The 25,361-nt window shown below is 44.2% G+C and overlaps 2 protein-coding genes across 2 annotated transcripts in view; one reads left to right on the forward strand and one right to left on the reverse strand.

Annotated features, from left to right (window-relative positions):
* Window positions 1-4,063, reverse strand: part of LOC125459841 (BTB/POZ domain-containing protein KCTD15) — a 70,713-nt gene extending 66,650 nt beyond the window's left edge. The window contains exon 1 of the mRNA XM_048546775.2: window positions 3,814-4,063. The gene's annotated coding sequence lies outside the window, so the exon portion shown is untranslated. The remainder of the gene's footprint in view (window positions 1-3,813) is intronic.
* Window positions 1-25,361, forward strand: part of LOC125460101 (transcription initiation factor TFIID subunit 4-like) — a 445,881-nt gene that overhangs the window by 384,722 nt on the left and 35,798 nt on the right. The window lies entirely within an intron of this gene.

Here is a 25,361-nt window from a genome sequence, read left to right on the forward strand (position 1 = left end):
TGTGTGTGAGTGAACTGTGTGTGTGAGTGAACTGTGTGTGTGTGAGTGAACTGTGTGTGTGTGTGTGTGAGAGAGAACTGTGTGTGAGTGTGAACTGTGTGTGAGTGTGTGTGTGTGTGTGTGTGAGAGAGAACTGTGTGTGTGTGAACTGTGTGTGTGTGTGAACTGTATATGAACTGTGTGTGTGTGTGAGTGAACTGTGTGTGTGTGAACTGTGTGTGTGTGTGTGAACTGTATGTGAACTGTGTGTGTGTGTGAACTGTGTGTGTGAAGTGTGTGTGTGTGTGAGAACTGTGTGTGAGTGTGTGAACTGTGTGTGTGAGTGGACTCTGTGTGTGTGTGTGTGTGTGTATGTGAACTGTGTGTGAGTGTGTGAACTGTGTGTGAGTGTGTGAACTGTGTGTGAGTGGACTGTGTGTGTGTGTGTGTGTGTGTGTGAGAGAGTGTGTGTGTGTGTGAGTGAGTGAGTGAACTGTGTGTGTGTGAGAGTCTGTGTGTGTGTGTGTGAACTGTGTGTGAGTGTGTGAACTGTGTGTGAGTGTGTGAACTGTGTGTGAGTGGACTGTGTGCGTGTGTGTGTGTGTGAACTGTGTGTGAGTGTGTCAACTGTGTGTGAGTGTGTGAACTGTGTGTGAGTGGACTGTGTGTGTATATGTTTGTGAACTGTGTGTGAGTGAACTGTGTGTGTGTGTGAACTGTGTGTGTGTGTGTGAACTGTGTGTGTGAGAACTGTGTGTGTGTGTGTGTGAACTGTGTGTGTGTGTGTGTGTGTGTGAGAGAGAACTGTGTGTGAGTGTGAACTGTGTGTGTGTGTGTGTGTGAGAGAGAGAACTGTGTGTGTGTGAACTGTGTGTGTGTGAACTGTATATGAACTGTGTGTGTGTGTGTGAACTGTATGTGAACTGTGTGTGTGTGTGAACTGTGTGTGTGTGAGAGAGAACTGTGTGTGAGTGTGAACTGTGTGTGTGTGTGAGAGAGAGAGAGAACTGTGTGTGTGTGAACTGTGTGTGTGTGTGAACTGTATATGAACTGTGTGTGTGTGTGAGTGAACTGTGTGTGTGTGTGAACTGTGTGTGTGTGTGTGAACTGTATGTGAACTGTGTGTGTGTGTGAACTGTGTGTGTGTGAAGTGTGTGTGAGAACTGTGTGTGTGTGTGTGTGTGAGAGAGAGAACTGTGTGTGTGTGAACTGTGTGTGTGTGAACTGTATATGAACTGTGTGTGTGTGTGAGTGAACTGTGTGTGTGTGTGTGAACTGTATGTGAACTGTGTGTGTGTGTGAACTGTGTGTGTGTGAGAGAGAACTGTGTGTGAGTGTGAACTGTGTGTGTGTGTGTGAGAGAGAGAGAACTGTGTGTGTGTGAACTGTGTGTGTGTGTGAACTGTATATGAACTGTGTGTGTGTGAGAGAGAACTGTGTGTGAGTGTGAACTGTGTGTGTGTGTGTGAGAGAGAGAGAACTGTGTGTGTGTGAACTGTGTGTGTGTGTGAACTGTATATGAACTGTGTGTGTGTGAGTGAACTGTGTGTGTGTGTGAACTGTGTGTGTGTGTGTGAACTGTATGTGAACTGTGTGTGTGTGTGAACTGTGTGTGTGTGAAGTGTGTGTGAGAACTGTGTGTGAGTGTGTGAACTGTGTGTGTGAGTGGACTGTGTGTGTGTGTGTGTATGTGAACTGTGTGTGAGTGTGTGAACTGTGTGTGAGTGGACTGTGTGTGTGTGTGTGTGTGTGTGTGTGTGAGTGAACTGTGTGTGTGTGTGAGTGAACTCTGTGTGTGTGTGTTTGTGTGTGTGTGTGAGTGAGTGAGTGAACTGTGTGTGTGTGAGAGTGTGTGTGAACTGTGTGTGTGTGTGAACTGTGTGTGAGTGGACTGTGTGTGTGTGTGTGAACTGTGTGTGAGTGTGTCAACTGTGTGTGAGTGTGTGAACTGTGTGTGAGTGGACTGTGTGTGTATATGTTTGTGAACTGTGTGTGAGTGAACTGTGTGTGTGTGAACTGTGTGTGTGTGTGTGTGTGAGAGTGAGTGAGTGAACTGTGTGTGTGAGTGAACTGTGTGTGTGTGAACTGTGTGTGTGTGTGAACTGTGTGTGAGTGAGTGAGTGAGTGAACTGTGTGTGTGTGTGTATGTGAACTGTGTGTGAGTGAGTGAACTCTGTGTGTGTGAACTGTGTGTGTGTGTGAGTGGACTGTGTGTGTATATGTTTGTAAACTGTGTGTGAGTGAACTGTGTGAGAGAACTGTGTGTGTGTGTGTGAGTGAACTGTGTGTGTGTGTGTGAGTGAACTGTGTGTGAGTGAGTGAACTGTGTGTGTGTGAGTGAACTGTGTGTGTGAGTGAACTGTGTGTGTGTGAGTGAGTGAACTCTGTGTGTGTGTGTGTGTGTGTGTGTGAACTGTGTGTGAGTGAGTGAGTGAGTGAACTGTGTGTGTGTGTGTGTGTGTATGTGAACTGTGTGTGAGTGAGTGAACTCTGTGTGTGTGAGTGTGTGAACTGTGGTTGTGTGAACTGTGTGTGAGTGGACTGTGTGTGTATGTTTGTGAACTGTGTGTGAGTGAACTGTGTGTGTGTGTGAGTGAACTGTGTGTGAGTGGAATGTGTGTGTGTGTGAACAGTGTGTGTGTGTGAGTGAACTGTTTGCGTGTGTGTGTGTGTGTGAGTGAACTCTGTGTGTGTGTGAACTGTGTGTGTGAGTGAAATGTGTGTGTGTGAGTGAACTGTGTGTGTGTGAGTGAGTGAAATGTGTGTGTGTCTGTGTGTGAACAGTGTGTGTGTGAACTGTGTGTGTGTGAACTGTCTGTGTGTGAACAGTGTGTGTGTGTGTGAGTGAACTGTGTGTGTGTGAGTGAACTGTGTGTGAGTGAGTGAAATGTGTGTGTGTCTGTGTGTGAACAGTGTGTGTGTGTGTGAACTGTGTGTGTGTGTGTGAACTGTGTGTGTGTGTGAACTGTCTGTGTGTGAACAGTGTGTGTGTGTGTGAGTGAACTGTGTGTGTGTGAGTGAACTGTGTGTGTGTCTGTGTGAGTGAGTGAACTGTGTGAGTGTGTGTGTGTGGGGGTGGGACAGGGGTTGTGTGTGTGTGTGTGTGGCGGGGGACAGGGGTTGTGTGTGTGAGAGTGTGGAACGGGGTGGGTGTGTATGTGGGGAAGGGGGTGTGTGTGTGTGTGATTGGGGAAGGGGGGTGTGGGTGGGGAAGGGGTGTGTGTGAGTGTGAAACAGGGGTGTGTGTGTGGGGGTGGGTAAGGGTGTGTGTGTGGGTGGAGGGGTGTGTGGGTGGGAGGGGAAGCGGGGGTGTGTGTGGTTGGGAAAGGGGGGGTGTGTCTGGGTGTGTGTGGGGGATTGGGTGGGGAAGGGGGTGTGTGTGGGTGGGGAAGGGGGGTGTGTGTGGGTGGGTGGGGAAGGGGGTGTGTGTGGGTGGGGTGGGGTGTGTGTGTGTGGGGGGGGTTGGTTGGGGAAGGGGTGTGTGTGGTTGGGTGGGGAAGGGGATGTGTGTGGGTGGGTGGGGAAGGGGGTGTGTGTGGGTGGGGAAGGGGGGTGTGTCTGGGTGTGTGGGGGGGTTGGGTGGGGAAGGGGGTGTGTGTGGGTGGGTGGGGAAGGGGGTGTGTGTGGGTGGGTGGGGAAGGGGATGTGTGTGTGTGTGTGTGAGGAGGGTAACGGGTGGGTGGGTTGTTGGAAGGGAAAGGACCCAGGGGAAGAGGGTTCCCGGGGGGGGGGGGGGGTGGGGGGTGGTGGGGAGGGGGTGAGATCCGGGGCTCGAACAGTGACCGAGCGGGGGGTGTCCAGCAGCGCGGCAGCGGGGCGAGCGGCGGATCTTACCGGGAACATACACACGGCTCTTGGTCTCCTTCTTCCCGGGCACCAGGCGATAGAATTCCGGGAGAAATTCCTCTTTCTGGCTTTGGTTTTGTTTCTGTGTTAAAGAAGCAGATTGTTGCAGGAGAAGAAAGAGAGAGAGAGAGGGAGAGGAGAGAAAAGCCCAATAATCAGTCTCTAAATAACACACAGAGCAGAGAGAGAGAAAAAATCGGAATTTGCCTCGGGCTGTAGCAGCCGCCGCCGGCCAGGGTCTGGGTTCCGATTAAATTGCACCCTGGCTGGCTCCTTCTGAGATGAAAATCCTGGAGATATTATTCACTCGTCCCGCAATGATGGGGAGCACTCTGCAGCCAGAACCCTCGCTGATGGAATTATTATTATTATTATTGCCCTTTTCTGTTGCTAACGGTTTAATTTCTCTGCTGCCCCCTCCTCCAGCCCGGGATAACGGTTTGAATCAGATCCTCTGTCACGTCTTTTCACCCAGTTTATACCAGCCCCCCCGTCCTCAAAATAAAATAGAGAGAGAGCGAGCAGATTTTAATCATTGTCATTCCTTCTGATGTAATATTTCCCCAGGCACTTTCAACCTGGCATAAATTTTCAGATCTGGGTAAAATGAGTAACACAGGACACGTTTCCTGTAATCTTTTCACAACCTGATGTAGATATTGAGGACTTGTTGAGAAAAAGGTATGGAGTGATGGAATGATTACATGTGAGTTTAAATATAAGTGTGCGTGTGATTTCTGTTGTTTGAGTCTATTTCCTGCCGGCCATTAAAATCCCAATGACGTGAGCCCCATACATTCCTCTCTGGTATGAAGAGCCCTCGCAACTTGCCCCCGGCATCAGGCGCCATTTCAATTGCAGTCTGTCTCAGCCACCAATATTTCTGTCTCCGTCAGCCACCAGCCTCGGCTGCTTTGTTTCTTTTAAAAACTGGATACAAAGACCTCTCTTCCCAGCGTTTATTTTGCTCCACGTTTTCTCGACTTTGTTGGGTAGTTAAAAAGTGAACTTTTCCCTCCCACTTTCCGTGTCTCTTCACTGACTCGGGTCCGACCCTGTAAATTGGAATTAAAGGAGCAATCCTCCTTCCCCAGACACACTGATTTCTGTTTTAGGGTACTGCGCTCAGCGGACTGGTTACTGAGTGAGTTCGTCTGATGCTCTGCTCCCCGTCCCACCCCCGGCACAGTGTACAACAAACCCGAGCAACTTTGTTTCTAAGTTGTGCAGGAAGAAATCCCAGCTACCTGCCGCTCAAATTCCCGTACTTTTCCCTCTCTCTCAGTTTATTTTAAATGAAATGTTCTTTGGCGCCAACTAGCTAAATGTTCATGCAAGTGTAAATCCTAAGTGGAAAGGTTAAGTGCGACTTTATTAGGCGCTACAAAGTCATGTAGAGAGTCATATAGCACAGAAACAGACGTGAACTTTGTGCGAATTAAGGTTATAATTATGCCGTTTTAAACAAAGGTTCTTGTCATATTTCCTCTTGGTGAAAGTGAACCCATTTTTGTAAAGTATTAATACTTAAATTTAATTAACACCATTCGATTAGATTCCCTACAGTGTGAAAACAGGCCCTTCGGCCCAACAAGTCCTCACCGCCCCTTGAAGCACCCCACCCAGACCCATCCCCCTCTAACCCACACACCCCTGAACACCACGGGCAATTTAGCATGGCCAATCCACCCTAACCTGCACATCTTTGGACTGTGGGAGGAAACCAGAGCACCTGGAGGAAACCCACGCAGACACAGGGAGAACATGCAAACTCCCCACAAGCAGTGGCCTGAGGCTGGAATTGAACCTGGGTCCCTGGTGCTGTGAGGCTGCAGTGCTAACCCACTGAGCTACCGTGCCACCCAAATCCCTGCCTAATACTCAATTAAAATAGAGCAATTGGAATGTTATATAATTGACGGTTAATTTTTTGATCTCCAGTAGTAATGCACTGGCAGGGTCATATTTCTACAGCTGTTTCTTCTGGCTGCTCTATACATTTAAAACAAAAATAAAAATTGCCACAATGTGGGCATCTTTGGCTAGGGTACCCTTTTATGCCAATCCCCAGTTGCCCCAGAAGGTAGTGGTGAGCTGCCACACTGAACTGCCACAAGTCCATTTCATTCCGATGGTGGGGTCTAATGAAACCAGAGTTAATCCGATTTAAGTTAAAGATCGCACGTTTTCTGTTTCAAAATTCTTAAGTGTTTAACGCAAGTAAAATAATTCTAAAATAAATAAAATATTGTGCTAAAATTTATTGTCAATTTAAATTGGAGAATTGCAATATATTCATTTTCTCACAAGTGTTTTGTAATTTAAACACTCTTTTTAATTTTTAAATTCTGTATGAGGTCAGAGCGCAGATTTATTTGCTCCTTGGGATCCATATTCGGACCAAGATAACATTCACATCGAATGAACGGTAAAGCTGCAACTATCTTATTCACACATCACAATGGACTCTCACTATCCGGCAGAAACACAGTTACATTGGGGCAGAAGTAAGCCATTCAGCCCCATTGAGCTTGCTGTATCGTTCAATTATATTATGGCCAATCATTTCCTTCAATGCCACTTTGCGACCTTCTCTCCTTATCCTCTGATGTCATAGCACCCAGAAATCTCTCAGTCTCTGTCTTGAAAATTCTCAATGACAGAACTTCCACACCCTCTGAGGTTGAGAATTCCAAACATTCACCCCTCTCCGAGAGAAGTTACTCATGCAATTAAAAAATGCTGACATCCTATCTTAATGTTTATTCCCTGACTCATCAGCCAATGGAAACAGCCAATAATTTTGCATGTTTTAACAAGATTACCTCTCTTTTTTTTGAAACATTAGAGACTACAGAGCCAGCCACCTCAATCTCTCCTAATAAGAAAATTGGTCTGGTGAAGTCCCCACCGTGCTCCCTCTATGATAGAGTATGTCCTTCCTTAGACCAGAAAATGTGAGCTGCACAAGATGCTCCAGGTGCAGTGTTACCAAGGCTTTATACAACTGCAGCAAGGCATCTTTACTCCTATTCTCAAATCTGTTTGCAGTGAAGGTCAGTGTGCCCTTTGCCTTCCTAATTTCTTGCTGGATTGCCACACTAGCTTTTGCAGACTCATGAACAATGGTTCCCAGGTCTCTGGACATCATCAGAAGTCAGACAACACCAAGTTATAGTCCAATAGGTTTATTTGAAATCACAGGCCAAAACATCAGCTTTCCTGCTCCTGAGAAGCTGCTTGGCCTGCTGTGTTCATCCAGCCCCACACCTTGTTATCTTGAACTATAACCTGTTGTTGTCTGACTTCTGACCTTGTCCACCCCAGTCCAACACTGTCACCTGCATATCATTGGACAACAACACTTCCCAGATTCTCAGTAAAAAATTATTCTGACTTTATGTAACTTTTCAGTCAAGGTGAATGTCCTCAGATTTATTCACTTGGCAATATCTTTACCAATCAGAGCTCACTTGCCAACCAATCAGAACAATTTTCTCATACTGTATAAGTGTTGGCTTTCTCCTTGAATTTGTATTCTTGCAAATTATCCTGATGAGTGTGAGATGATAAGCTTCAACAAAATGTGTCTCTTTAAAAAAAATAAGACTGAGATGAGGAGAATTTCTTCTCTCAGGGGTTGAGAGTCTTTGGAACTCCTTACCAATTAGAGCTGTGGTATAATATTAAGGCTGAGCTAGATTCTTATTCAGTAGGGAAAATGGGAAAAGGCCAGGAAAGTGGATGCAAGGAAAGTGAGGTCAACCGTGATCCTACTGGATGATGGAACATCCTTGAGGAGCCAAATGGCATACTCCTGTTCCTATTTCTTATGATCATTAAGTCCCAACCGATCCAGTGTCTCCCTGTATGCCAGCCCCACCATCCCAGGAAACAATTGTTACACTTCCTCCAAAGCCAGGACATCCTTCCTCCATACTCGCACACACAATACTCCAGGTGCGTTCTCACCAAAGCTCTGTATAACTGCAGTAAGACATCTCTTCTCCTGTACTCCAATCCTCTTGCTATAAAGGCCAACATACCATTTACCTTTGACACTGCCTGCTGTAACTGCATGCTTACCCTCAGTGACTGGTGCACAAGGACACCCAAGGACATCAGCCTTCCTGCTCCTCTGATGCTGCTTGGCCCGCTGTGCTCATCCAGCTCTACACCTTATTATCTCAGATTCTTCAGCATCTGCAGTTCCTACTATCTGTGTCATTTCACCTCCCCCTTTTCCCAATCTGTCACCAGACTTATAGGTCTGTCATTAGTCATTTATCTCTCCTACTCTTAAACATATGGGATCTCATGTATTAATAGTCTAGCATGTTTGAAGGACTGAATAGCCTACTCTACTCTTATGTTTCAATGTTTAATCTCTCATCTAATGGACATGGTAGCACTCAAGAAACTTGACACCGTCCAGGACAAAGCAGCCTGGTTGATTGGCACCACATCCACAAATATTCACTCCCCCGACCACTGACACTCAGTCACAGCTGTTACAAGATGCAGAAATTTACCAAAGATCCTTAGACAGCACCTTCCAAACCCATGACAACTTCCACCTGGAAGGACAAGGGCAGCAGATACATGGGAACACCACCGCCTGCACGTTCCCCTCCAGGACACTCTCCAGCCTGACTTGGAAATATCTCGCCGTTCCTTCACTGTTGCTGGGTCACAATCCTGGAATTCCCTCCCTAATGGTATCGTGGGTCAACCCACAGCAGGTGGTCTGCAGTGGCTCAAGAAACTCAGTCACCACCACCTTCTCAAGCACACCTAGGGCTGGGCAACAAATGCTCAACCAGCCAGTGATACCCACATCCCATTTTAATGAATTTAAAATCCCTCAGCATCAGGTCAAACTTTCAGCCTGGATTTTTGCCTCACCTACAACTTTATAACTTGGAGATGAGCCCTTTGTTCCCCAAAAATATACTGTGTTCATAACATATGTTTAAAAAAAAAGTTACAAGATGTTTTGGCTTGAATATTACAGATTTTGTTCAACATGTTTCTCTATAAAATGTTCCATTCAATATGACTGTAAGTCTTAATTTGTACAAAATGCATTCCCTGTCAGATATACATGATGGAACATTGCAGACTAAACATTACAGGAAGTGCAACAAAAATAACATTTTCTCGATACACCATGCCCACTGAGGTGGGTCAATACAATTTCAATACATTTGATGAACATTTTTTTTGCAATAATATATTTACTTCATAAAGTAGCTGGAAAAAACATTACAAAACATTACAATAGTTATTACAAAAAATACAATAAAATCACTTTTCACAATTGAGTATTGTACCCTCTAATGCCTGAATCCAGCTGCAGAATTGGAATATTGTATTAAACTGACCAGAAACTATATTCATTCTGATACAAGCTATAAGATTAGATTCCCTACAGTGTGGAAACAGGCCCACAGCCCAACAAGTCCACACTTCCCCTTGGAGTGTCCCACCCAGACCCATCCCCCTATAACGCACACACCCCTGAACACTACGGGCAATTTAGCATAGACAATCCACCTAGTCTGCACATCTTTGGCCTGTGGGAGGAAACCCACACAGACATGAGGAGAATACGCAAACTCCACACAGACAGTTGCCTGAGGCTGGAATCAAACCCGGGTCCCTGGTGCTGTGAGGCTGCAGTGTTAACCGCTGAGCCACCGTGCCCTCCCAAGGGGTTCTAAAAGCTAACAGACATTTGTGATGTTATTGGTAGAAAGACCTTGGTGGGTGGCCTTTCAGTGGATCGTCAATGTAGATTCTTTTCCACAGCTGACACCTGTGAGAGACTCCAGAAGATTCTCCTCCTCCCCAACACCTGAAGGAGCTCACACTTTAAGTAACATTGATATTGTACTTGTGGTAAGGTTCCTGCCTTGAGTTTTGTTTGCAAGAAGTTATGTTTTTACATGGAAAGGGGCAGAAAAATTGTTTTAAAAGGGGTGTTTCATCCTTTAGAATCAGTAGCACTCTGCTATTGGCTCTATCACATGGAATTTGCTTTGTATGTGGGAAATCATGTCTCACTAACTTGATTGGGATTTTTGAAAAGTAACAAAGAGCATTGATGAGGCCAGAGCGGTAGATGTAATCTCTATGGACTTCAGTAAGACGTTCAGCAAGGTTCCTCATGGTAACCTGGTTCGCAAGGCCAGTGCACAGGGAATACTGGGAGAACAAGCCGTTTGGCTACATAACTGGCTTAAAGGTAAAAGACAGAGGGTGGTGATGAAGGGTTGATTTTCAGACCGGAGACCTGTGACCGGTGTTGTGCCACAAGATCAGTGCTGGATCCACCACTTTTTATCATTTATACAAATGATTTGGATGTAAACATAAGAGGTATGGTGAGTAAGTTTCCAGATAACAATAAAATTTGGGATAGAAGTGGATAGAAGAAGGTTACCTCAGGGAACAATGGAACATTGATCAGATGGAGCAATAGGTCAGGGTGTGGCAAACAGAGATTTATTTAGATAAATGTGAGGCGCTGAATTTTGGAAAGACAAGTCAAGGCAGGACTTATACACTTAATAGTAATTCTGAACAAAGAGACCTGGAGTGCAGTTTGTATCTCTTTGAAACTGGGGTTGCCGCTAAACAGACTAGTGAAGAAAGTGTTTGGTTTATTTCCCTTTATTGGTCAGTGCATTGAGTATAGGACTTGAGAGATCATGTTACAGCTGTACAGGACATTGGTTAGACCATTTTTGGAATACTGTTTTCAGTTCTAGTCTCCCTGCTATAGGAAGGATGTTGTGAAACTTAAAAGGGTTCAGAGAAGATTTACAGGGATGTTGCTGGGGTTGGAGGGATTGAGCTACAGGGAGAGGCTGGATAGACTGGGGCTGTTTTCCCTGGAGCATCAGAGACTGAGGGATGACCTTATAGAGGTTTATAAAATCATGAGGGGCATGGTTAGTGTAGCCAATGTCTTTCCCCTGGAGTGGGAGAGTCCAAAACTAAGAGGGCATGGTTTAAGGTGAGAGGGGAAAGATTTAAAAGAGACCTGAGGGGCAACTTTTTCACACAGAGGGTGGTGCGTGTATGGAATTAGCTGCCAGAGGAAGTGGTGGAGGCTGGTACAATTATAACTTTTAAAAGGCATTGGTTGGGTATATGAATGGGGAGGTTTTAGGGGGATATGGGCTAAATGCTGGTAAATGGGACTGGATTAATTTAGGATATCTGTTTGGCATGGATGAGTTGGACCAAAGGACCTGTTTCCAAGCTGTGCAGATCCATGACTCAATGCAAAATAGGAAGTAACTGAAATCCAGATTTAAATGGTTTACAGAAAGTTGCCTGGGGCCCCATCAATTAATTTCCTTAATTTATGGATTTTTAATCTGAAGGTCTGAAATGAAAGAGACAAGCTTAGGAACTGGGATCAGTAATGGGGATGTGTGTAATGCACTGACGGCATGGTCTGAGACAGGAACATTTTGCAGTCAAAATTCACTTTGTGTATGAATCTGCAGATCCTACAGTCCACTCACTGTCACAGGCAGTACACCACATCAGGGTTAATTACTTTTTATCTTACCACAAAGATTCTAAACCTCCTAAACTCTACCCCTGACTCACCCACCTCAATGAACTGTGACTTTTGATTTTGGAACACAAACTGTAAAGTAAACAGGCTCCTAGTCTCTTTGATGAAAACCCAGATTGAAGATGCTGACCTCTGAGAACAGCTGGTTATATGTGTTTCTTTGCGTACCCTCAGAAATTCGCTATGTACAGCTTTGATGATAAAAGGGGCATGTTGACATGGCTAAGTATAGTACTGCCAAGAAATTGTTTATATATAACATTCATGAATGTATGTATAATATACATGATAAATGGTTCAAGCCAAAACATTGATTGATTTCAAATAAGAGTTAGATACCTATTTAGTGTCAGCATCAAATTTAGCAACCGTCCCTTAATCAAAGTGATTTATATAAATTATAAACAGTTAAGGCACTGATCCCTATGATATATCACTTGTTACGTCTAGGCCAAATAGAAACTTATCAATTTATGCCAACTCTCTGCTTCCTGTTAACTTGTCAATCTTTGATCAATGACATTCTGTTACCCCCCACACCATGAGTTTTTATTTTCTACAATAGCCTTTAATGTGGATCTTATCAACTGCCTTGTGGAAATTGATTTCCTTTATCCACAGCATGTGTTAATTCTTAAAAAGAACATCAATAAATTGTGTATATTTAATTTGCCTTTCATAAAAATATATTGACTCTGCTTAATCACCTTGATTTTTTTTCTAAATCTTGTAAGTGACCAACATTTTCCTCTTTGGGGCTATAACCTGAAATAGACATTCAGCTGTTAAAACGGAAAAAAAGAAGAATTTTGTAACTTAAAAATAAATCAGGAGTTGTATTTTCTTGTGCTGTGCAATATAATGTTGCTTTTCGAAGCAACGAGAGAGAGAGTTTGATATGGAGCAACGCTGAGAATCTTTCAAGTTAAGGACATTTTAATTACAACAGCCCTCTGATTGGTTGAATTCAAGTGTATTAGCAAGCTGCGGCAGAGACAGCAGTGAGAAAACAGCCAGAAAGCATCCATCTCTCTGACTGTCACTTCCCCTCCTTGTGGGAGAGCAGAAACAAAAAAACTTCCAAGAAAATGTGTTTCCAAATGACAAAGTAATTTTCCACTTTGTGGTCTAGACTTTTGGTCTTCAGAATTTTATTTCTTCTTTATTCAACCATAGTATATTTGTTAAGCCATTTGTTAAAAAAAATCAAAAACATTTGACATGAATATTACACATGTAGCAATAAAATTTTGACATGTTTCTATATAGGATGTTTCGCTTAATATGACTGTGACTGTTGGTGTGCCCCAGGGGTTGGTGCTGGGCCCATTGCTGTTTGTTATCTATATCAATGATTTGGATGAGAATGTACAAGGCATGATTAGCACGTTTACAGATGACACTAAAATAGATGGTATTGTGGACAGTGAAGAAGATTATCAGAAATTGTAGCAGGATCTTGATCAGCTGGGGAAGTGGGCCAAGAAATGGTAACTAGAGTTTAATATAGATAAGTGTGAGGTGTTGCATTTTGGAAAGTCAAATCCAGGCAGGAGTTTCACAGTGAATGGGTGGGGCCTTAAGGAGTGGGGTGGAACAAAGGGACCTTGGAGTTCAGGTGCATGGTTCTCTGAAAGTGGAATCACAGGTAGACAGGGCAGAAGGTGTTTGACCTTCATCAGTCAGGGCACTGAGTACAGAAGTTGGGAAATTATGTTGCAGTTGTAAGGGACATTAGTGAGGTCACACTTGGAGTATTGTGTTCAGTTTTGGTCACTTTGCTTTAGGAAGGATGTTATGAAACTGGAAAGAGTGCAGAAGAAATTTACAAGGACGTTGCCAGGACTCAAGGGACTGAGTTATCCGGAGAGGTAGGACAAGCTGGAACATTTTTCTTTAGAGCATAGGAGACTGAGGAGGGATCTTACAGAAGTGAATAAGATCATGAGAGGCATGGATAGGGTGAATGCACTCAGTCTCTTTCTCAGAGTTGGGGAATTGAGAACTAGAGGGATTCAGTTTAAGGTAAGAGGGGAAAGAATATATGGGAGCCTGAGGGCGACATTTTTACACAGAGAGGGTGGTACGCATATGGAATGAGCTGCCAGCAGAAGTAGTTGAGGCAGGTACATTAACAACATTTAAAAGGCCGTTGGATGAATGCATGGGCAAGAAAGGTTAGAAGGATATGGGCTATGTGCAGGGAAATGGGGTTAGCGTGGATGGACATTTTGGTCGGCACAGACCAGTTTGGGCTGAAGGGCCTGTCTGCATTCTATAGGACTCTATGACTCTATGATTGTAAGTCTTAATTTTTGCAAAATACACTCTATGTCAGATATACAGCACAGGGTGGAACATTACAAATCAAACATTACGGGAGGCTCTATAGAAATAACATTTTCTCTGTACACCATTTCAGCTGAGGTGGCTCAATACAATTTTAATTATTTTATGGAGTAATAGAGATTTATAGAATAGAAACAGACCCTTCAGTCCAACTCATCCACATTGACCAGATATCCTAACTTAATCTAGTCCCATTTGCCAGCTCCCCATGTCCTTCTAAACCTTTCCTACTCATGTACCCATCCAGATGCCTTTTAAATGCTGTAACTGTACCAGCCCCCACCACTTCCTCTGGCAGCTCATTCCACACACGCACCACCCTCTGTGTGAAAAAGTTACCCCTCAGGTCCCTTTTTAAATCTTTCCTCTCTCACCTTAAACCTATGCCCCTCTAGTTAAGGACACCCCCACCCTGGGGAAAAGACCGTGTCTTTTCACCCTATCCCTGCCCTGCATGATTTTATAAACTTCTATAAGCCTCCGACACTCCAGGGAAAATATCCCCAGTCTATTCAGCCTCTCCTTATAGGTTAAACCTTTAATTAATAATATACATTTTTTTACAAAAATATACAATTTTCATAAAGTATATAGAAATATATTACAAAATATTATAATAACCATTACAAGAAATACAATTGAATAATCACATTTCACATTGAGCATTGTACTCTCAGGTACCTGAATCCAATTGCAGAATGGAATATTTTACTAAATGCACCCAGAAAAATCACTAAACTGTTACAGCACACATCTCCAACATATCCCTCACCTTCCTGGACCTCTCAGTCTCCATCTCAGGTAACCAACTTGTAACTGATGTCCACTTCAAGCCCACTGACTCCCACAGCTACCTACAATACACCTCCTCCCACCCACCCTCCTGCAAAAATTCCATCCCCTATTCCCAATTCCTCCGCCTCCTCCGCATCTGCTCCCAGGATGAGGCATTCCACTCCCGCACATCCCAGATGTCCACATTCTTCAAGGGCCGCAACTTTCCCCCTGCAGTGATCGAGAACGCCCTTGACCGCATCTCCCGCATTTCCCGCAACACATCCCTCACACCCTGCCCCTGCCACAACCGCCCCAAGAGGATCCCCCTCGTTCTCACACACCACCCCACCAACCTCCGGATCCAACGCATCATCCTCCGACACTTCCGCCATCTACAATCTGACCCCACCACCCAAGACATTTTTCCATCCCCACCCTTGTCTGCCTTCTGGAGAGACCAATCTCTCCGTGACTCCCTTGTCCGCTCCACACTCCCCTCCAACCCCACCACACCCGGCACCTTCGCCTGCAACCGCAGGAAATGCTACACTTGCCCCCACACCTCCTCCCTCACCCCCATCCCAGGCCCCAAGATGACCTTCCATATCAAGCAGATGTTCACCTGCACATCTGCCAATGTGGTATACTGTATCCATTGTACCCGGTGTGGCTTCGTCTACATTTGGGAAACCAAGCGGAGGCTTGAGGACCGCTTTGCAGAACACCTCCGCTTGGTTCGCAATAAACAACTGCACCTCCCAGTCGCGAACCATTTTAACTCCCCCTCACATTCCTCAGACGACATGTCCATCATGGGCCTCCTGCAGTGCCACAATGATGCCACCCGAAGGTTGCAGGAACAGCAACTCATATTCCACTTGGGAACCCTGCAGCCCAATGGTATCAATGTGGATTTCACCAGCTTCAAAATCTCCCTTTCCCCCACTGCATCCCAAAACCAGCCCAGCCTGTCTCTGCCTCCCTAACCTGTTCTTCCTCTCCCCCATCCCTTCCTCCCACCTCAAGCCACACCTCCATTTCCTACCTACTACCTCATCCCGCCTCCTTGACCTGTCCGTCTTCCCTGGACTGACCTATCCCCTCCCTACCTCCCCACCTATACTCTCCTCTCCACCTATCTTCTTTTCTCCCCATCTTCGGTCTGCCTCCCCCTGTCTCCCTATTTATTCCAGAACCGTATCCCCATCCCCCTCTCTGATGAAGGGTCTAGGCCCGAAACATCAGCTTTTGTGCTCCTGAGATGCTGCTTGGCCTGCTGTGTTCATCCAGCTTCACACTTTGTTATCTCAGTCCCTACTTCTTTTAAGAACTTAGGATGAAATTCACCAGCACCTGGGCACATGTCAAACCCCAACTCCAACAACTTACTCAGACCCACTGTCAGGATATTGAGATTTTCCTCAGTTCCTCACTCCCTTCCATTTCTTTATCACTTTATCACTATTGGAGATACAACTTGTATCCTCTGCAGTGCAGCTCAATGCAAAATACCTGCTTAATTCTTCTGTCATTTCTTTGGACTTATTTTCAAGGGACCAATGCTCACCTTATCAATTCCATTTCTATATAGCTATAGAAACTCTTACTATCTGTTTTTATATTTTAAGCTAGTTTTCTCTTGTATTTTAATAATTATTAATTTTATTGTCATTCTTTGCTTTTTTTTTATATTTTGTCTGATCTTCTGATGTGCTTGCAGTTTTTGCATCATCACATGCTTTTTCTATAAATCTGATACTATTTTAACCATATTACCTAACCATGGGTAATGGGTCGGACTCTCTTTTTTTGTTGTTGGAATGTATCCATTCAGTGTTTCTTGTTTTCTTTCTTCATTCACGGGATGAGGGCATTCTTGGTTAGGCAGCATTTATTGCCCAGCCCTAATTGCCCAGAGGGCAGTTAAGAGTCAACTATGTTGCTGTGGGTCTGGAGTCACATGTAGGCCAGACCAGGTAAGGATGGCAGTTTCTTTCCCTAAAGGACATTAGTGAACCAGATGGGTTTTTCCTGAAAATTGGCAATGGTCAGACTCTTAATTCAGTTTTTAAAAATTGAATTCAAGTTTAGGAGAGCTATAAGGGGGCATGAGGAAACCATGGCAGATAGGATTAAGGAAAACCCCGAGGCTTTTTACACGTACATGAGGAATAACAGAACGACCAGAGAAAGGGCGGGGACGATCAAGGACTGTAAAGGGAATTTGTCCACAGAGCCTAAAGAGATAGGAGAGGTCCCTAATGAATACTTTTCTTCGGTATTCACAACTGAGAGGGACCAAGTTGCAGGGGAGGACGGTGTGAAACAGGCTGGTAGGCTAGAGGAGGTTGATTTTGGTAAGGAAGATATACTGGTAAGGAATTTTCAGGAACTTGAAGATAGTAGTCCCCCAGGCCTGATGGGATTTATCCAAGGATTCTATGGGAAGCGACGGAAGAGATCGCGGGCCCTTTGGCGATGAGCTTTTCATCCTCACTGTCCATGGGTATAGTACTGGAAGATTGGAGAGAGATAGATGTCATTCCCTTGTTCAAAAAAGGGAATAGGGATAACCCCGGAAATTACAGACCAGTTAGTCTTACATCAGTGGTGGGCAAATTATTGGAAAGGGCTCTGAGAGACAGGATTTATGATCACTTGGAAAGGCACAGTTTGATTCGCGATAGTCAGCATGGAATTGTGAGGGGTAGATCATGCCTCACAAACCTTAATGAATTCTTTGAAGAGTTGACCAAACACATGGATGAAGGTAGAGCAGTGGATGTGGTATACATGGATTTAAGTAAGGCGTTTGATAAGGTTCCCCATAGTAGGCTCATGCCGAAAGTAAGGAGGCGTGGGATAGGGGGAAATGTGGCGGATTGGGTTCAGAATTGGCTGACCCTTAGAAGACAAAGGGTGGTAGTGGGCGGAAAATATTCAACATGGTGCTCAGTTACGAGTGGTGTACCACAAGGATCTGTTCTGGATCCTCTTCTGCTTCTGATTTTGTAAATGATTTGGATGAAGGATTGGAAGGGTGGATTAGTAAGTTTGTGGACAATACAAAGGTGTGTCGAGTTGTGGATAGTACACAGGGCTGTTCTCAGTTACAGAGGGACATTGATAGGATGCAGAGCTGGGCTGGGAAGTGGCAGATGGAGTTTAACCCTGAAAAGTATGAGGTGATTTATTTTGGAAGGACAAACTTAAAAGCAGTGTGGAGGAGCAGAGAGATCTCGGGGTTCATGTCTACAGTTCCCTGAAAGCTGCTACCCAAGTGGACAGAGTTGTTAAGAAGGTGTATGGTGTGTTAGCTTTCATTAATAGAGGGATTAGAGTGCAAGAGCCGTGAAGTTATGCTCCAGCTGTAGAAAAGCCTGGCTTGGCCACATCTGGAATAACCCCAACCCTAAACCTAACCCTAACCCTAACCCCAACCCTAACCCCGTTCTGGTCACCTTGTTACAGGAAAGATGTGGAATTATTGGAAACGGTGCAGAGGACATTTACCAGAATGTTGCCTGGAATGGAGGGAAGGCCTTACAAGGAAAGGTTGAGAGCGCTAGGGCTTTTCTCTTTAGAACGACGAAGGATGAGAGGTGACTTGATAGAGATGTACAAAATGATCAGAGGAATAGATACAGTGGACAGCCAGAGACGTTTTCCTAAGGGCGAGGTAGCTATTACGAGGGGGCATAGTTTTAAAGTGAGTGGAGGTAGATATAGGGGAGATATCAGAGGTAGGTTCTTTACTCAGACAGTGGTCGGGGTGTGGAATGCATTGCTGGAGAGGGTAGTGGATTCGGCCTCATTAGGGGCATTTAAGCGGCTATTAGATAGGGATATGGATGATAGTATAAGGTAAGGGTGGAGGTTAGATAGACCTTAGGATTAGGGTAAAAGTTCGGCACAACATCGAGGGCCGAAGGGCCTGTGCTGTGCTGTACCATTCTATGTTCTATGTTCTACGATCTGCTTTGGCGGGATTTGAACTCAGATCCACAGAAAATTATCTTTGGATTAACAGTCCAGCAATCTTAGCACCAAACCATTTCCTCTATATTCTGAAGTATCCTCTTCGGATCTCTATTGACTGATCCTCTCACCTAATTTGTTAGTTCACTTTGGCTAGCTCTAACTTCACAATTGCATATTGTTCTTATTTAACATTCAAAATATTGGTGTTGAACTCGCTATTTTCTCCTTCAAGCTGAATGTAATGTTATGAATTGCTGATAACTGCAGGCCCCTTCACAATGAGATCATTCAGTAATCCTATCTCTTTGCACAATACCAGGTCTGATTCAGCGTATTCTCTGACTGGATCCAGAACATGTAGCTCCTAGGAATCACCTGAAAAACCTCTCTGTGAACTCTTCACCCAGGCAAACTTTGTCTATCTGGCTTTTCCAGTCTATATGTAGTTTGACATACCCCATGTTTACTGCTGTGCCTTTCTATCAAGCTCCTGTTATTTCCTCCTTCATGGTTCAACTTAAGTATGGTTTCTGATAGTTATCCCATTCACCATTCGCAGAAAATGTAATGGGACATTGTCAGCGTTTTAAAGATGACTAGCTGTCAGGGCCCGATGGTTAACCTTTTAACACTCTGTCAGGAATTGCTGCAATGTAGTAGATGCGCTGGGTATGGTTTTCCAAATTCCCTCGATTCTAGAATGTTCCAGGCTGGTTCGAAGTTAGCAAGTGCAGCAAAGGTACTCAAGAGCAGAGGAAAAGCGAAAACAGGCCGGATAGTCGGGATTGTTGTAGAGGTGCCAACGTTGGACTGGCTGGACAATCTCAGAAACCACATGACACCAGGTTATAGGCCAACGAGCCTATTTACAAACACAAGCTTTTAGAGCCTCGCTCCTTCTTCAGGGGAAGGCTCCAAAAACTTGTGTTTTCAAATTAACCTGTTGGACTATAACCCGAAGTCTAGAATGTTTCATTGCAGAAGTGTTTGCAATTGGCCGGCTTCAAGTAGGGATTGTTGACAGGATGCAGAGATGGGCTGAGAGGTGGCAGATGGAGTTCAACCTGGATAAATGCGAGGTGATGCATTTTGGAAGGTCGAATTTGAAAGCTGAGTACAGGATTAAGGATAGGATTCTTGGCAGCGTGGAGGAACAGAGGGATCTTGGTGTGCAGATACATAGATCCCTTAAAATGGCCACCCAAGTGGACAGGGTTGTTAAGAAAGCATATGGTGTTTTGGCTTTCATTAACAGGGGGATTGAGTTTAAGAGTCGTGAGATCTTGTTGCAGCTCTATAAAACTTTGGTTAGACCGCACTTGGAATACTGCGTCCAGTTCTGGGCGCCCTATTATAGGAAAGATGTGGATGCTTTGGAGAGGGTTCAGAGGAGGTTTACCAGGATGCTGCCTGGACTGGAGGGCTTATCTTATGAAGAGAGGTTGACAGAGCTCGGTCTCTTTTCATTGGAGAAAAGGAGGAGGAGAGGGGACCTAATTGAGGTATACAAGATAATGAGAGGCATAGATAGAGTTGATAGCCAGAGACTATTTCCCAGGGCAGAAATGGCTAGCACGAGGGGTCATAGTTTTAAGCTGGTTGGTGGAAAGTATAGAGGGGATGTCAGAGGCAGGTTCTTTACGCAGAGAGTTGTGAGAGCATGGAATGCGTTGCCAGCAGCAGTTGTGGAAGCAAGGTCATTGGGGTCATTTAAGAGACTGCTGGACATGCATATGGTCACAGAAATTTGAGGGTGCATACATGAGGATCAATGGTCGGCACAACATTGTGGGCTGAAGGGCCTGTTCTGTGCTGTATTGTTCTATGTTCTATGTTCTAGGGAGGGAATTCCAGGATTTTGACCCACTGACAGGAAAGGAATGGCAATATATTTCCAAGTCAGGATGGTGAGTGGCTTGGCAGAGTCTAGCAGGGGGTGGTGTTCCTGAGTGTCTGCTGCCCCTTGTCCTTCCAGATAGAAGTGGCTATGGGTTTGGGAAGTGCTGTCTGAGGATCTTTGGTGGATTTCTGAAGATTGGCTTGTAGAACAATTAATTTAATAAATTATCTTAGTTACATTTACCTTTGACCATCTGTAATGGTTGGATTTGAACCAATGTCTCCAGAATATCCAGAATCTGAGCCTCTGGATTTATAATCCAGTGACATTACTGCACATCGCCATCTCCCCCTAGCACAGTCAGACCCTGTCGGTTGGCACCACAATATCTAGGGACCAGTGCAATCACTCTATCGAAGGCTAGATTTCACATCTTGAACCCGGCCTGTCTTCGTCCAGCAGCTTTGTTGAATGTTTTATTGCATATGGATCAGTTGGACAGACACAGACTTCAATGTTCCAGTTACTGTTTTCTACGTTCAAATGCAATCAGGTAGAATTCCAGCACACTGACTGCCTGGCGTGCCCCACTGCTCCCACCTCTTGTCTTTGTGGTGACAGCGCAGCTGTAACAGATTTAGATTTTGGATTTAGACTTTATTGTCGTGTCCTCAAGTACAAAATACAGGAAAACAGTGAGAAGTGTAGAAAGTGCCAACACAGCACTATCTCAGGTACGAGTATCTAGGTTCAAAAACTTAACAAGAAGCTAAACATTACAGTCACTCTTAGTATAGTGTAAAAAAGAAGTTATAAGTTCAAATATTACAGTCTTTCTCAAGTGCTTATCTATGCACTTCCTACAATGGTGCAATCTCCCCTACTTTGGCATGTTTTCCCTGCGCTGGCCGGGTGCAATCTCCCCTGCTCTCGGCATGGCTGACAATGTCAGGGAAATCTTCATCACCGCGCTGGACTCACTGCTGGGATCTCAGACCACAAAGCCTCAACCCGGGCCCTGTCCATGCCGATCCTCAGTCTCACGTTCAGTCTGTCTGCCGTTTCTCAGCCTTGCTTTCAGTCTGCGTGCCAGGCTACATGAGCTCACTGGGAGTCCTGGGTCTAGCCCTCAGCTGCTGCCTCGCACTGGACATCCAGCTGAATGTGAAAGGCACTGAGTCCAATACAGCTGCTGCCACTGCCCGTCTCCAGATGGTAAGTTAGTAGAGAATAAAACTAAAACTAAAAAACAGACAAAACTAAATGAGAAAGAAAGAATAAAGAAAAGGAAGAAGTAGAGTGGGTGGAATGGATCAGCCTATTTCACCACCTCCTTCCTAGTGGTGGCTGCATTACCCATGTTATGCACACACCAGAAAGGGCCCAGTAGATTTTCAGTGGCTGATATGTTAGCAACTATATTGTACACTGGCTCCATAACATCGCTGCTACAGGCTCACTGCTGTTTCCATCTTATTAGAAATGTAAAATTCCATGAAGCCTTTGTTACAAACAAACAAAACATACAAACAAGGAACTAGAGTAGGCTATTCAACTCTTTGAGCCTGCTCCCCCTTTCAATAAGGTCATGGCTGATCAGATTTTAACCTCAACCCTACATCCTTGCATATCCCCCTGATAATCATTCACGCCCTTGGTCATCAAGAAGCTTTCTCCCTCTGCTGAAAAAATGTTAAAAGATTCTGCATCAGCTGCTTTTTGAGGAAGGAAACATCAAGGACACGGAGACCTCTGAGAGAGAAAAAATGTTTCCTCACATCCCCTTGAAATGTCTTTCAAAATCCACCCAGTGAAGTCCCCTCAAGATCTTACACATTTCATTGAAGCTACCTCTGACTCTTATAAACTCTACGGGATACAGGCCTGGCCTGTCAAGCTTATACTTATAACACAATCTGCTCATTCCAGGGATTAGTTTAGTAAATCTTCTCTGAACTGTTTCCAACCCATGAACATCCTTCAATGAGTACAGTGACTGCTTCCCTACACTGTATTCCTGATGTGGTCTCACCAGTGCCCTGGATAACTGAAGCATAACCTCCCTATTCTTGCATTCAATCCCCCTCGTAAGAAACCATGTCCCATAGCATTTCTCAACTGATTGAGACAGAAGCCTTGGTCATGTCAGTGATGACCATGAAGAGTGGTCGGTGTTGTTCCTGGTCTTTCTGACACCATCTTGGAAGGCTTATCCAATGAGGCCACAGGATCAGGAAAGGTGCAGTCACTATGATGGGGTTACACTAGAGGCCTCTCAGTAGCCAGTGGAAGGTAGATGATGATATGTGGGCAGCTCATGGAAAGATGTAAAAAAAAGTTGTTGCAGTGGGTGATTTTAACATTGACTGGACTCCCTTATTGCCAGAGGCTTAGCTGGAGCATAATTTATTTGGTACATCCAATAGAGTTTCTTGGAACAGTATGTAGACAGCCAATTAGAGAAGGGGTCATACTAGACCTTGTATTGGGGAAACGAGTCTGGTCAGGTGATCAAAGTTTCAGTGGGGGAGCATTTTGGGAATAGTGATCATAATTCTGTAAGCTTTGGGGTAGTTATGAATAAAGATAAGACTGGTCCTCACGTTGAAATGCTATATTTGAAGGCTATTTACAATAGGAATATAAAGAGAAAACAGGAAATAACAAACAAAGAATTAGGAGGGCTAAAAGGATCTATGAAATGTCTTTGGCAAACAGGGTTAGGGAGAACCCCAAGGAATTTTATGTGTATATTAGGAGCAAAAGGTAACTAGAGAAAGGGTCTACTCAAAGACAAAAGAGGGAACTTATGCATGGAGCCAGAGGAAGTGGGTGAGGTCCTTAATGAGTACTTCACATTGGTAGTCACCAAGGAGAAAGGGATGGATAATGGTAAGGTTAGGGATGGGTATGTTGATACTCTAGAACATGTCAATATTAAGGAGGTGGTGTTGGGTGTCTTGAAAAACATTGAGTAGATAAGTCCCCAGGGCCTGATGGGATCTATCCTAGGATACTGAGGGAAGCAAGGAAGGAGATTGCTGAGGCCTTGACACAGAATTTTGTATCCTCTTTGGCCATAGGTAAGGTCCCAGAAGCCTAGAGAATAGCCAATGTTGTTCCTTTGTTTAACAAGGACAACAGGGATAATCCAGGAAATGATAGGTCAATGAGCCTTACATCAGTGGTAGCGAACGGAAAAGGTTCTTAAGGACAGGATTTCCTCACATTTGGAAAAAAAAGGATTTTTATTAAGGAAGCATGATTTTGTGGCGAGGTCTTGTCTCACAAATTTGATTAAGTTTTTGAGGAAGTGATGAAGATGATTGATGAAGATAGGGCGGTGGATGTCGTCTACATGGACTTTAAATAAAAAGCATTTGGCAAGGTCTGTCATGGTAGCACATCTAGAAGATTAAGTCACATAGAATCCATGGTGAGTTGATACTTTGCATACAAAATTGGCTTGGGCAAAGAAGACAGAAAGTGGTTGTGGAGGTGTTATTTTGACTGGAGATCAGTAACCAGCAGGGTTCCATAGGACCAGTGCTAGGACCTCTGTTGTTTGTAAAATGTATAAATGATTTAGATGAAAATGTAAATGGGTCTGATTCATAAGTTTACAGATGACACAAATATTGGTGGAGGTGTAGATATTGAGGAAGCTTGTCAAATGACACAACAAGTTATAGATCAGTTAGAAAGTTGGGCGGAGAAATGGTAAATGGAGTGTAATCTGGTGAAATGTGAGGTTTTGGGAGGTCAAGTGCAAGAAGAAAGTACACAGAAAATGGCAGGACCCTTGGGGCATTGATATACAGAAGGATCCTGGGGTGCAAGTCTGTAGCTTTGTGAAAGTGGCAACACAATTAGATAAGGTGGTAAAGAATTTTTCTTCTAGGAATGTATCTGTTTTGCACTTTCTGGAATATCCCCTTAATGTTTGCAACTGTATCTCTATGGACTTATCGCTTAGCCTAAATTGGCAGTTCATTTTTGTGAGCCCTGCTTTCATGCCCTCATAATTACCTTTTAAGTTCAAAATAGCTGTGTCAGACCCAAACTTCTCTTCCTTCCACTGGAAGTAAAATGTAATTACATTATGATCATTATAAGGCCAATAATTAATTCTATCTCATTGACCAAAAACTAGGTCTAGAATAATCCGGTCTCTGATTGGTGACATAAAATTTTGGTGTAAGAAATTGTCCCAGAAACGTTCAATAATTCCTCATCCAGGCTATTTCTTCCTTCTGATTTTTCAAGTATATATATAATTTAAAATGCCACATGACAACCCCTGGGTTCTTTTGACAAGCTCATCATTGTGACTGCATCCTGCTCCTCTGATGCTGCTTGGCCTGCTGCGTTCATCCAGTGCTACATCTTGTTATCTCAGATTCCCCAGCATCTGCAGTTCCCATTATCTCTCCCACAAGCGGCCTCTTGTCTTGATTATTCCTCATCTCTACCCAGCCTACTTCAATGTAGAACAGACTAGAATATCTTGTATTGTCAGGAAGTACGGAAGTACAGGAGTACACTGAAACGTTTACAATGTCGCGTCTTATGCTGCAATCTTAGGTCCAAAGTCCCTAGGTACAGATCTTAGATACAAGAAGAGGAACAAAAAGAAAAGAAATTGCATTGTCTTGCAGTGTTATAAGTTAGAAATGAGACGTAGTTAAAAGAATAAACATTACAGTCAGATAAACAAATTACAGATAAACATCACAATGCAGTAGTCAGTGCAGGGACTTCCACATCGATCCTGGTTTCTTGAGTTTAAGTTATCTCTCTCTCTATCATACTAATATCATCTTTAATTAACAGAGCCACTCCTCCCCCATCTTCTAACTTATTCTTCCAAAATGTTGCATGCCCTTCAATATTCAAATCCCAATCTTGGTCATCCTGCAACCACATCGCAGTTACTGTCACTAGGCCATATTGCTTTTTCCCAGTTTGCACAACTAATTTATTACTCTTGTTTCA

The sequence above is a fragment of the Stegostoma tigrinum genome, chromosome 16 (assembly GCF_030684315.1).
Source record: "Stegostoma tigrinum isolate sSteTig4 chromosome 16, sSteTig4.hap1, whole genome shotgun sequence".
Lineage (NCBI taxonomy): Eukaryota > Metazoa > Chordata > Chondrichthyes > Orectolobiformes > Stegostomatidae > Stegostoma > Stegostoma tigrinum.